We start from the raw sequence: 13,298 nt of genomic DNA, 5'->3' as shown, positions 1-13,298 counted from the left end.
TATTTACAAATAAGATTATCAATATTTTTAAATTTTTGAAAAGAATACATATTATTAACATAAATTAGTTCATTGAAATATTAATTAAAATAAAGTACTAATTTAATCTCTTTTATAGGTCCTTTGAAACATCTGAAGGACAATTTTAACTAAATTTTATAATTTAAGTTTGTAAAATATTAAATTTATTGTTATAATATATATTTCTAAAAATAAAATTTATTTTTTAGATTTTGAAAGTAAAAAATCTTGATGTAATACATATGCAAACTTTTCAAGTTGTCTTCTATTGATTTGTGTCTCCAACTATCACCTAAGGTAGGGACTCATGCTCACTAGAGCTCTTGTTAGTTCTTGCAGAGATGTTACTCTTCTACACTTTTCTTAGCTAGTCCATCATGATCTTGAGCACACATATGTGAGGATTCTTGAAATATTCACCCACCTCTTTCCTCCTTTCCCGAGTTTTCACTTATCTTTGGCATTTTAAGGGATTCATAGGAATATAAGGTTAGGGATTATTTCTCTTTGGGTTGTTCTAATCTCACCTCCTTTGTTATAAAGAAATGTAACTTAATTTTTTGGATGGTCCTTAGTAAGTTAAAAATAAATTTGTCATGGAATTACAAAATAAGACAATCTTATTCTCTTATAAGAAAATTCTTTACCCATCTCTTTGAACTAAGTTTGTAAAAACTGTATAAATATTAATAAAGTTCCATTATGTTTATCACTTTTATCTTAAAATAAATAAAACTAATTGAAATAAATTAAATTTATGATGAATTAACTATGTTTCATTTTAAGACGTATACATTCCATCAAATGTAATTTACTCAAATGCAAAGGTTTTGGTGGAATGTAACGTCAGGGAGTAATACAAGAGTGATGAATGTGACTATGACATGCTTTCTATCAGTCCTACGTCACATCACATCACATGGCTGGCCGAAAGCCTGCATTTGCGTGTTTGTTAAGGAGTTTTATATTATAATGGTTGTACTGAAACCTCTGAATGTGATGGGTTGGTGGGCTGTATCTACAATGAATAAATAACCATAATATCCCAAGTTCCAGAGGAAAAGGTAGATCAGATCTGAAGAGGCATAAAGAGTCGACTGACAGTCCACAATTAGTTTATGTAAAAGCATTCATAGTAAAGAAAATAATTAAGTTTGTAAAGAGTAAGTCAGTTTTGACTATTTAAAACTTTTATATTAGAAATTAGATTTATTTTTTTGAATCAGATTGTGTATAGTTTTTTGTGTTAAATGTTTGTATATAATTTTAATTATCAACATTTGTATATAATTTTAGTTATCAACATTTAGAATCATATTTTATAATGAAAAATGTTGACAACAAAAATTAAACACAATCAAATCCAAAATTTAATTATAAATTTCTAATAGCATTGACTGTGTCAATGGTTCAACCAGTAACATCTACAAATTGTTTCAGCATAGATTTTTATCTTCTCAATAACATTTATTAGGAATTTAAAACTTACAAACAGGGCTCTGCAAAACTGAAACTTGAAAAACCCGGCACACCTTACTAATTTCTTTAAAAGTAGGCAAAACAGTGACAGATGTTAAGGAAGAACAGACTGTCCCTACAATAGATCACATAAATCCAAATACATTTAATGGGATTGCTATGGAAATGCAGAGGTAATGTTCCTTTTCATGGATACATTAATCAAAGTGGACTGATTGAGTGCAAGAGCATTAGGCCAGCACTGAGCAAGGCAATTGCCAGATGCACAATAATCAGATGTTCTTCCACACCAGTTATATATTGCACCAAAACTTCCCTGCTGGACTGCACGTTGGATCCCCATTAATAACCACACCTGCCATCAACACAAAGAGCATACAAAGTGCCCATCTTAATCTCCTCTCTGCCATCATTTTCTTTAATTATCTGCAATAACAAGAATTTCATGAAACTAATCATAGCATTCTGGTGAGCAAATTTAATAGACATGAAAGAATTTTACACCTAATGGAATTAGAAGGAAAACAAAAACAAAAAAAATCTAGGCAAGCAACTAACTTACATTCTACAAACTCTTATCACTCTTCTTTACTCTATTTATTGTGAGAGTGCAAACAATGGCATTTGTCTTGACCATCAGCATGTTTTGTAATTGAAAATAACAAAAAAATTGAAAAAAATCACTATATTTTCAGAGATCCCTAAAAAAAAGTTTGATTGCATTCTATCTTAAGGATAACCAGTGGCAAAACAAACTATCTTCGACCTAACAACCAACACAGATTGGCCTTATCTTCTTGTATTTAGGGGTAAGCTCCAACTAATTTATTTAATTGGCCTATCTTCTTGTATTTAGGAGTAAGCTCCAACTAATTTATTTAATTGGCCTTATCTTCTTGTATTTAGGAGTAAGCTCCAACTAATTTATTTACTAATTAAATATCTTTGGTTGTTTCAACTAATTCCTTTCTTATATGGATCTGCATCACATCACATTCTCCTCTTTCTGATAGGACAGGGCTATCCCTCACACAAAATGCATCTCGATCGAAATCGTAAAAATAAAAAGAATTTGTTGAAAATTTCAACATTTGTTCTTCATGATCTGTATATATATTTTCAATCTATCTGAAACATTATTTTCAATCTATCTGAAGCATAGCCAGAACATTTCTGATATAATACTAATATGAAAAATAAAGAAACTTATAGGCAAAATCCTCATTCAAGAGGATTTCAAGAACACTTTTTTATGATAAATCGAAATATTAAAAGGCGTATGTGGTCCGATTGTTAGGTGCTTCATAAATGTTGGATTAAGTGCAGATTTTTCTCATATTGTGTTCACACTAAACAATACTAATTTAAAAGAGTTACTTGTTTTTCAATTTTCCATCTTGAGTAAATCAACGGGAAGTCTATGTATAAATTGAGGAAGAGAAGATGCATCAAGAGAGTTCGAGTGAGGTCCGCATGTGAGCACCGCCCGTAACAGTTAGTGTTGATGGAAACAGAACGCCAATTTTCTGAATCAGAGAGTTGGCACTGTGTTTGTTTGTTAGTATGTGGATTGAGGCCGTCCTCATGGAATGTATTGTCGTTTTAGAGTGATGCAACTTATTCAGTGGTTTTATATATATAGAAGAAAAGTAGAATAATCTTAATAGTTGATCCTTTTAAGTTCTTACTACGTAATTGGCTTATTTTAGTATTATTATTGGACATTTGTATATGATTGTTAGGACATTTGGTCACAAGTACTAGTATTTTTGAGTGAATGGTTATTGGTGCATCTTTGAGTGAGTGGGGCTGACGCACTCACGATTGACGATCTGTATTGGAGTTTTGTTCATACCCAAAAGTAAGAAATGTTTTCAAGTCATCAACTCGCATACAAAGACATGAAAAACATTTACACAACCAAATTTGGAAACTTTTACAATGAATAAAAAAATTGTTGAAATCTGACATATAGTTAAGGCTCGACAATTACACGAAGTTAGTGTCTGTGAGTACTAGAGTTCTTCCCTAACAATTTGGGTACTAGTGTTCTTCCTTAGCAATCTGATAAAGAATTCTCAAAGTGTATTTTGATTAGTAAGACAAATTGTAGAGGTATTGTGTTTTTAGTTGATATAAGAATATAATAAGATTGATATATGTTTTACTAGGCAGCGTTAGAAGGATGTAGTAGGGAAATAACCATATGATATTTGTTTTATTTAGGTACTGTTGGAAGTTTGTAGTAAGAAACTAGGGATGCAACTATACATGAATTCATTCATACCATTTTACTTCCTATTTGATAAAAAGGAAAGACTAATGTTTTCGATAAGAAATTAATCATTGTCTTATTAATCATGTCAAAACTTTTATTCTATGATCTACAATAGTTTTTCCATTACAATGATTTTGACAGATAAGTTATTCCATGAATTTTGGGTTTTTTATACTTCAAAAAATCCATTAAAAAAAAGGCCATTTGTTCAAGGGTGTGTTTGATTCATGCTCCAAAGTGAGGAAGGGAATGCATACTCAAGGAATTCATCTGAGATAATAGGTGTAAAAACTTTCATTGAAGGAGGCTAAGTAAGTGTATTTGTTTTATTTATTTTTTAAGCTTTATGTAGTTTTTTTTGGATCCATTTAAAATAGTAGATAAGAGAGTGATCAACATTATTGACCATTCTTTATGACAAATGAATTGTCATAGATAAGCAATGTAACACATTCATGAGGCCCAATGTTGTTATTGTGGAAAATTTTGGAACTTTTTTCATATTATCCTCACTCCTTAACATAATTTGTCTAGAATGGCTAAAAGATCCCTTACAACAAGAAAAAAATGAATTGGGTTATTTTTTTTTTCAAAATCTCAATGAAAGCACTTTGTGATGTTCTTCTCACTCATTATTGTAGATTCATCAATATTTGTCAACAAACATGTTGGTCTAAAATGGCCTAAAAGAGTAGCAAGTTTTTCAATAGGATGCTTGGATAAATATTTTTTTTTAATATTCTATACTTTAAAAAACTGTTATAGGCTTGCATTACATGATATTTAGCTAAATACATGTATATTGTTTTGAAAACATGCATATCTCATGAGTATATGGTAGAGCTTGGGTATAAAAATAAAATGAGCTAAGAAGGAATTATTGTTAATTACCTATATATGATTGCAAACATAGGTAGTTCAAGATTGCAATAGATGTTTATAGTTTTTAAATAAAAATTTAAAATAGATTGTTTGATTACACATTAGAGATTGATTGTAAATATCCATGCACAAAATATGCAATAGAACTTTGTTTACTACCATAGTCATAATGCAGTCTATAAGTGTGATTTATATAGGTTTTGTAGAATGTTGATTATTTCTGATTATTTTTTATTTATTCATTTATTGATATGTGTGCAGAGGCTTGAAGCCTCACAATCTTTTAGTGAAAAAAGAAAAGAGCTAAATCAAAATTGCAAATGTTGGTCTAGGAAAGAGTTTCACTATTCCTTACAACTTAACTCATCAGATAATCATAGTGTGTTGAGAATCTTCTTTTCTTTATTTTATTTTGTGACACATTGTTAATTATTATTCAAGGTTGAAGTGTGACCTTTAGGTCACCACTTTTGGTACTCCAAAATTCTTATAGCTAAACATATCACATTAAATTTCAAACAAGTAGTTATACACAAAAAATAACAAACAAACTGTCTAAATAGAAAACAATCTTGATTTCTAATCAATTTTGTGTTTAGGGTTTGATTAAGTGTATTTAGTTCCACATCCTATTTTAGAGTGTGTTGTTTATTGTACATAGGAATCCAATGATCATTGGTATTTATAATATTTTGAATCATTATGTCTTAGTTTTGTACTAATTATTAATTATGCTTATTGATGTAGATTGTAACCTCGTGCTACAATGTTATTGAAATTGTCTTGTAGAGATACTCACTACTCAACAATATTTGTTGACATGTGGTATGTTGAATGTATATTAAGAAGGTTCACCATTTTCAATTTTGAAAAGCATTAAGCTCTTTTTAAAGTAAAAAAACATTTTGAATGGAATGAAAACCCTAAAATATGTGTTTAGATATATCAGTTTGCCCCAGCCAAGAAAAATAGAGTATCATATAACAAAACCAAAAGTAGGTACCTATAAGAAAAGACCAATAAAAGGTAAATGAGATCTAGCAAGAATAAAAGACAAGAAAAAGAAAGAAAAAATAATAACATGAAAGATTAATTAGACACCTATCCCTTAAACTAACCATATCTTGAGTAGTCATCTTCAAGTACTTGAGCTCTATAGGGGAATTTTATGTTTTTATTTTGAAGTAACCTCTGTTCCTCCTGCTAGGCCTAAACACTTCTTGAACTTTATCCTGATTTATCTCCATGATCTTCTTTTTCTATCACTCTTTGTTGAGGGTCTCGACTGTCTTGTTCATAACCTCCTCTATATTATTTATTTTCTTATGGTATTGGTTCATTAATGTCTGAAGAAATCCTTAAGATTGGCCATGTTATCCTTTGATTGAGATTGATCCATTTTTAGTTTATTTAGGGAATCCACAATCTTTTTAAGATAGTTTATCACTAACTTCTTCTCCTCTACAATCCATAAGTTGTACGTACATCAACTTAAAATGCATAATTTCAAGTTTGTTTCCTAAATATCTTAATTTAATCTTCATCTCCTTCATTTCATGAGATAGCCATTTGAAAATAGAAAAAGAGGTAATCAAATGATGCATTTATATCCACAACACATTATAGCAATCCTCTCGGTTAGGTTTACTTGGTAATGAGAGCCAAAATTTAACTCCATTTGTGAAATGACACCTTCCTTGATGAGATAAGTTTCACCTAACAAAGGAGCCTAAAACTAGCAATAGGGGAGAGTGAGACTTAAATTTTCACCACAAGATCCTTGTCCTTAACCACATAAATTTCCTTCCCCTTATCCTTGCATGTTTTTGGGTTTTTGTATGTACTACCAGTAGTACCTTCATCTATAGCAGGAAAGAATACTAGATCCTTCTTCTCTTGAAATTTAATAGTAATAAGGAGATTCAACACTTAAATCTTTACCTTAAACTTCTTAAATTTTATAGCCTTAGCATATGAATTAGAGGTTTTCTTGATTTTAGTGGAAGACACAACATTGTCATCGTGAATATAATAATATTTTAGCTTACATCTTCCTCTATATTTAGATTTTATTTTGGGAATTATTTTACTTTCAAAGGAAGGAATACAATCCTCTTCCTCAAATTTAGTGTCTCAATCATCTTCACTTTCCTCCACTAAATCCTTGACACTAGTGTCCTCATTATAAAATATAAAAAACTTGTTTTAATGGGGAATGGAGGAATTTGTAGTATTTGTAAATAATAATCAAACTACACCCATGTAACACTGGGATTTTATTTAGAACTCTTGTGATAGTCTTTCATACTAGCCTTAAGGGAAGACACATATAAAAAAGATTGAAAATCTAATCTAACGACAAAAATGGTTAACAAAATAAAATGATGTCCAAAAACCCTTACAAAATGACCATCCAAAGTGATATTACCCATAATAAATTTTAATAAGTGGCCCTATATATTCTTAATTTTGATTAGATCATAACTTCTTTTAGTATAATTTCTTTCCATTTGAGGGCATACAAGTAACCTCTATAGTTAGGTTTTTGTCTAGAGTGACCCTTTCCCTAAAGAGAATGATAATATTGTCTTCTATCCTTTGGAAAAGAGCTTGGTAATATTGGGGTTTTGTGGATGCATATTTTATGACCCACCAAAGAGTAGAACAAAATACAGAGATATCTTATCCTCTCTTGAACAAAGTCTCATGTATGCTAAGATTGCAAGAAGACCATATGATTACCCCAAGGTTCCTTTAATGTCAGATCATGATTATGGATAAGCGCAGTAGTTGATGTGATTTGTTAATGGTCACAAGGGCCCTTACATATATTTTATCATATTCATTTCAGGTCACACTAGATGTGGGAGCTATGGAAAGGTTTTGTAATGAGGTATTCTTTTTGGATACTTTGAAACATGCAAAAATGAAAGGGAACTAGTGTTTAGAAATTATATTATACTCCTAAAGGTAGTAATAACAAAAAATAGAACTTTGGTGGATGAATTCCTTATTTCCCTACCTCCTCTTTGCTAAGTTATGCAACAACTATACGTGAACTAATGAAATCTTCAAAAGTTAAATGCAAAATATTTTCTTACAACCTACACATACACCATCATAGAGAATAATGTATATGAGTAATAGAAGTTAAGATTAAGAATGCACATAAATGTCTTAGGATAACTTTGCACAAAATTTTAGAATCACTAAAACATCAAAATATGAACCAAAGAAATTCATAAAACACCACCATCTTTTTCAATCACAATCACCACACTTTATCTAAACTAAACTTCATCTAAATGGGGGAATAAAGATAACAATAAAGAAATAAAATACATCAAGTATTCACCAAACTTGAATGAAAACATTATTGTCTTAGTAGCTCACAGAAATAGCCTCAAAAATCCTCCTTTACAAATGAGAAGTGAGGCCTTTATATAGGTCCACAAATATAATAGGTGGTTTGGATGAAAATGGTAAGTAATGGTCTAGATCATACCACAACAACCATAATTAGGGTTAGGGAAAATAAAAGGAATCTTCATTAATGTAAGATAGATTCCACTATTGTAATAGGTAATAAATGCCCATGTTACACATGCTCACTCAAGAGGACAATGAGGTGCATTAAATGACCACTAAGCACACACCCAATATGAATTAAACACATCTAACCTTGACTTTGATGATTGAAGGCACATAATCAATCCAACACCATCTATAACTCTTTTGTGCTAATTTTTGGTGTCAATGCCTACTTAAAATCATGTCGATGCCTACTTAAAATCATAATCACCACTGCCCTTTTAGCCTTTCCCAAACTTTCATCCCAATTTGGTAGCAAGTCCCATGTAGTGAGCATGGTATTTGAGAAGATGGAGTTATCAAAATCATCTCTCTAAAGAAACTTAGATGAAAGAACTCCTCCAACTTGTCATTCAAGTTGTCCACTATTATTTTAGCCTCTACTAAATCATGTAACAATAAGGATGCAATTGTATTAAAAACCCCATGCCTAATTTTTTTGAGCACCTTTCTATATTCAACTAGATTCATTGGTGAAGCTCTCAAATATTTTCTTAGCCATGATCAATAAAATTTACCACCTAAGGAGGTCATAAACATTCCCTTAACTGATACTCCACCATCAAAAAATACCTTCTTGGGGGTCTCTATTATATTATGTATGCCTTCTAGGTTTATCCTCAACTTGGAAGTCATCTAAATTGCTCTAATTAGAAGACAAAGTGAATTTGTCAAGCCTCACCTACACCAAGATTTTTCTTTGCCTACAATTTGACCAAGTGAAGTTGGATCCTCTAAGATCCAAGTCAATGAGGTCCATTCTAGAAAAAAAATCTCCAAGATGTACCATGATGTCTAAATAATCTTCATTACCTCCTAGTTTCTCCAATGGGTACAAAGGATAGTTGAAGTCCCCCACAATCGTCCACTTGATTATTCATGTTTCTCATAAAATTGGATAGAGAATTGTGGAGCTATTTTCTTTAACCTTTATTGTTGGGAGCATGAATATTCACAATATTCCAAAACGGGCCAATAGATAGGCCATGACAAGAAAGAAGAAGCAAGTTAGAAGATGAATGCAAAAGAGTACGTGAAAGCCTATTCTTATTCCAAATAATTGCAATGCCTCCATATGTCACTTGAGAGTCCACTAATTCCTAGCACCATGCCATTAATTTATCCATCACCTTTTCAAAACCTTATTTTTACATTTTTATTTCTTGGATAAGAAGTATATCCACTTTAAATTCTTGTAAAGCACACTTGAACATATGTGGCTTAGCTGAGATATTAAGCCCTCTTAGATTTAGTGAAAGAATTTTCTATTAGAAATAGAAAATACTGAGAGGGGAGGGGGTAAGTTGATATTTCATAAATGTTTTCCCAACTATGGATATCTTTTACAATCTTAAAAGATGCACATGTGATTAATCTGAAAAGTAAACATAGCAATAACACAATGCAACTCATAACACCATTATTTGATGACTAGGGAAATATTGGACAAGGGAAAACCCCAGGGGGGATGATAACCACAAAATGATCCACTAATAAAAAATATCTTGTGTAAGATATTGGCCCTATTAGAAGTTTATTACATCTATATAGTGTCTTTTCCTTGTTAGAGGACTAGGCCTTGTTAGAAGTCTCAACCCTATTAGGATTTTTTATTATAATTACAAAATATATTTAAGATGAGCCCATTTCCCAAACATGAAATTATAATGATATATTTTATACACAAAAGGTATCAATACAAAAACATATGACATCTACAACATCTGATTTGTCCTTTGAATCTCTATGCACATAACTTCTCATATAATGATCTTTCTCTTCTCTAACATAAATTCACATCACAAAAAAAGTACATATCAATGTCCAAAAACATCACAAAGTCATCACTCAACTTTGCATAATCAGATATTTCCTTTTACCAAGTTATTGTGTCCTGCTTGCCTTCATGTCTTCACATGTGTCCCAAAATGCAAAACTAACTTTTCCTAAGTTAGGACTAACATCTAAGATGTCATCCCTAATTAGTTAAGTAATTATTGGGTAAAAAAAAATTCCTTAACTCAAATTACCATTTCCTTCACTCTATCTTGTTCTACTTATACAAGACTGCAACTGATAAATTATTAATATATGTGTCCATACAACTCATAATGATTTGTGCTTTGACATGTAGGATCCTTGCACCTTGTTATATCTTCCCTCAAGTATGCACGTGCTAATTCACTATCACTAATCTTCACAAACCAAAAAGGTGTCTCTGTTGATAGTTATCCTTTTCAACACTTAGGTAATACCTCCACAATATGTTTCCTTAATGTAGATGATATGTTTCCACAAATGACAACCTTAATATATTTCCATGCTTACCTCCAATCCAAATTTCCAACTTTTTCATCATCATAGTATAAGATTAAAACTGAACCAATTTCAAAATGCCTACCCTAACAAGGAACAAAACCAACAAGGCATCATTCCACATTACAACTTTTATTACTTGTTCCAAGGTTGTCGGTTTGGTTTAAACCATTTATTCCCCATATATTCAAGGAAATCCCCAAGACCTATCATTTTTGCCACCCTAATATTTTTTTCCATGTCTATTTTATTCTTAAATTTGTTCTTTTTATCTACCACCATCCATTCAAACTCCTCAAAATGGTTTCTTTCTACATCCAGGAGTTGAGGAGTTTTAGGGATAGTAGAGCCACCCAAACCCAATTGTTGTTTCTTTTGAAATGTTGTGCCTTATTTGAAACATCTATTGGGAAAGTGGAAGGATAACACTACTAAGATACATGAGCTCAAAGAAGGCAAGCCCCCTCCTATAAGAGGGTCATACCTCACCCAAACCTATTTATAGGAGGATCCAACCTCATCGCATCATCCAATATCTTTTGCTAAGAGGGAGTAAGAAATAAGCTCACGACACTCCTCAATAAATCCATTTTGGTTCTTGAAGAGGACATGGATCAATTGGCCAAAAGAGGACATACTACCATCTAGAAAGGGGATTTATCTTGAGGTGGATCTTGTGCTATCTAGACAACGAGATCCTTGAAATCTTTAGTTTTGTAAGGGTAGGAGATGTCCAAATGACTAAATCTCTTGCAGTGGACACATAAAAATATTTTCTTTCTCATGTTTGAAAGGTTGAACATAGGACCTAAACTTAGAATCTAGAGTAACAAAGGTAGGAAGGATCTTATTCCCAGTAACATTGGCACATATCCTCATGAATAAAAGAAAAGACTTTGCTTGCATAAGCATTTCCATTGATAGAAGAGTGCCAAACACTTTTTCTATTCCTCTAAACACCTTGTTATTCTAGAACTCAAGAGGTAGACCCAAGAGCCTAACCCACGTGGAGCCACCAACCCCAAATTCATCGCAAGGTCTAGCCTAAGTTTCCATTTGAAAACATTTAGAGTATTTCTTGAGTTAGTTTGCAAGGACTAGGGTCCATTTGAAAGTAAGATAATCATGTCAACTTTATTATAGAAGGAGAACATGAACATCCCATTAACCTGAGCATTAATTTACATACTTCATTTAAGGGCCCAAGTATATGAAGCCCATTTCCTTAGCTAGTCTATAGAGGGTCTAAAAAGAAAAAACCTACCAACCAAAGTGAGTTCTAAGTAATTGACAGTTTTCTCTATAATATCATTTAGGATAGTAATGGTATTACTTGTCATTATACAAGAGCCTTTAGAATTGGGTGAAGAGGCAAGGCTAGCTGTTTCCCCAAAACCCTTGTCCATAAATGAGTCACCTTTAACCTAAGGAGCATGTAGAGGATTCAAACCCACAATTGCTATCTTGACGGGGATAGAAGAAGAAGGTTTAGAAGGCTAAAATTTTATGACTAATCTAGTAGTTTTCTCCACAGGCCCTTTTTGCATCTTAGTGACCAAAGGTTGGTCAAAACTAAGCAGGGGAGAAATCATAGGGGAGGTAGGGATTCTACCATCACCCACATCAAGGGGCATGCTTAAAGGAGAGAACATACAAGGATTGGGGACAGGGGCCAAGGGCTTAGGGAGAAGGAGATACAGAGCTCAAGTTCTCTTTTACTATGTATAATTCCTTTTGGATGTTAAAATATAAGTGCGCCCATATTCTTGTTGTTAGCAATCAAAGATTAGCCTTTGCTAATTTGGTGGAATACCTTCCTTTTCTTGACCTTAATAATGCCAATTATGCTTGAGTTTATAACTTCTAGCCATTGGAAATATTCTAGATATTACAAGTTACTGAGAGGGGAGGGGTGAATCAGTAACTTAAAAAATTCTTCCTTTTAAATTTACCACAAATCAATTTATGCTACTCCATGCATTAATAGTGAAAGTTAAAACATTCATCACACAAAAGAACACAATATTTTGGTGACCCAGAAACCTTCCAAATAGAAAGTAAAATTGGGGTGGGGATGATACCCACAAAACTTCAATATTGCAACATAAAGTTGGCCTATTAAGGCTTACATTGACCACTTTTAGTGATCTATCCTGTTAGGAGCACAGAGGACTGCTAGGTCCACCTTGTTAGAGGATTTACAAACATACAATGAAGTATGCACTCAGTTAAGAGATTTGTGCAAAGACTGTTAAGTCTACCTTGTTAGAGGATTTAGAAACTAATTCACCTGTTAAGATGAAGTAGTGGATCTACTTACAACTAATTGCTGATAAGATCCTTTATGTACTAATCACCTTATATGATGGTTATAACCTTTTTGCCTCTATAATGACTTTGTTGTATTCCTTGAACTATTGCTAATAATCTTTCGTATGTACTTCTCAAAAATATTTCACATTACTTCGCTAATACTTCATACATCTGATATCTTACAATACACCTTACATATATACCTTTTAAATTTAAAAAAACTACAAGGTCAACCAAAACACAAGTGAACAAATACATTACAAAGTTGGCCCAGTAGTAAATAGCTTGGGTTCACTGAATTGACTCGGTGACCTTTTGATACACAACATCCACTACATTACTTGGCATCATCATGCACTCAGTAGAAGTGAAGGCTCGGTCCATACTAATCACTCGTTGTAGTTTCAAACTCGATGAC

At 32.1% G+C, this 13,298-nt stretch overlaps 1 long non-coding RNA gene across 1 annotated transcript; it reads right to left on the bottom strand.

Annotated features, from left to right (window-relative positions):
- Positions 1–1,594: 1,594 nt before the first annotated feature.
- On the bottom strand, positions 1,595–2,743 carry LOC149551705 (uncharacterized). The gene is made up of 2 exons (XR_016353328.1): positions 2,063–2,743; positions 1,595–1,926 (listed from the first exon to the last, which is right to left on the bottom strand). It is a non-coding gene; the product is annotated as an uncharacterized LOC149551705 (long non-coding RNA).
- Positions 2,744–13,298: the final 10,555 nt, after the last annotated feature.

This window comes from Cupressus sempervirens, chromosome 6, assembly GCF_028749045.1.
Source record: "Cupressus sempervirens isolate cs-2001-9-10 chromosome 6, ASM2874904v1, whole genome shotgun sequence".
NCBI lineage: Eukaryota > Viridiplantae > Streptophyta > Pinopsida > Cupressales > Cupressaceae > Cupressus > Cupressus sempervirens.
Note: the sequence above shows the minus strand (reverse complement) of the source record. Positions and strands in the feature narration are given on the sequence as shown.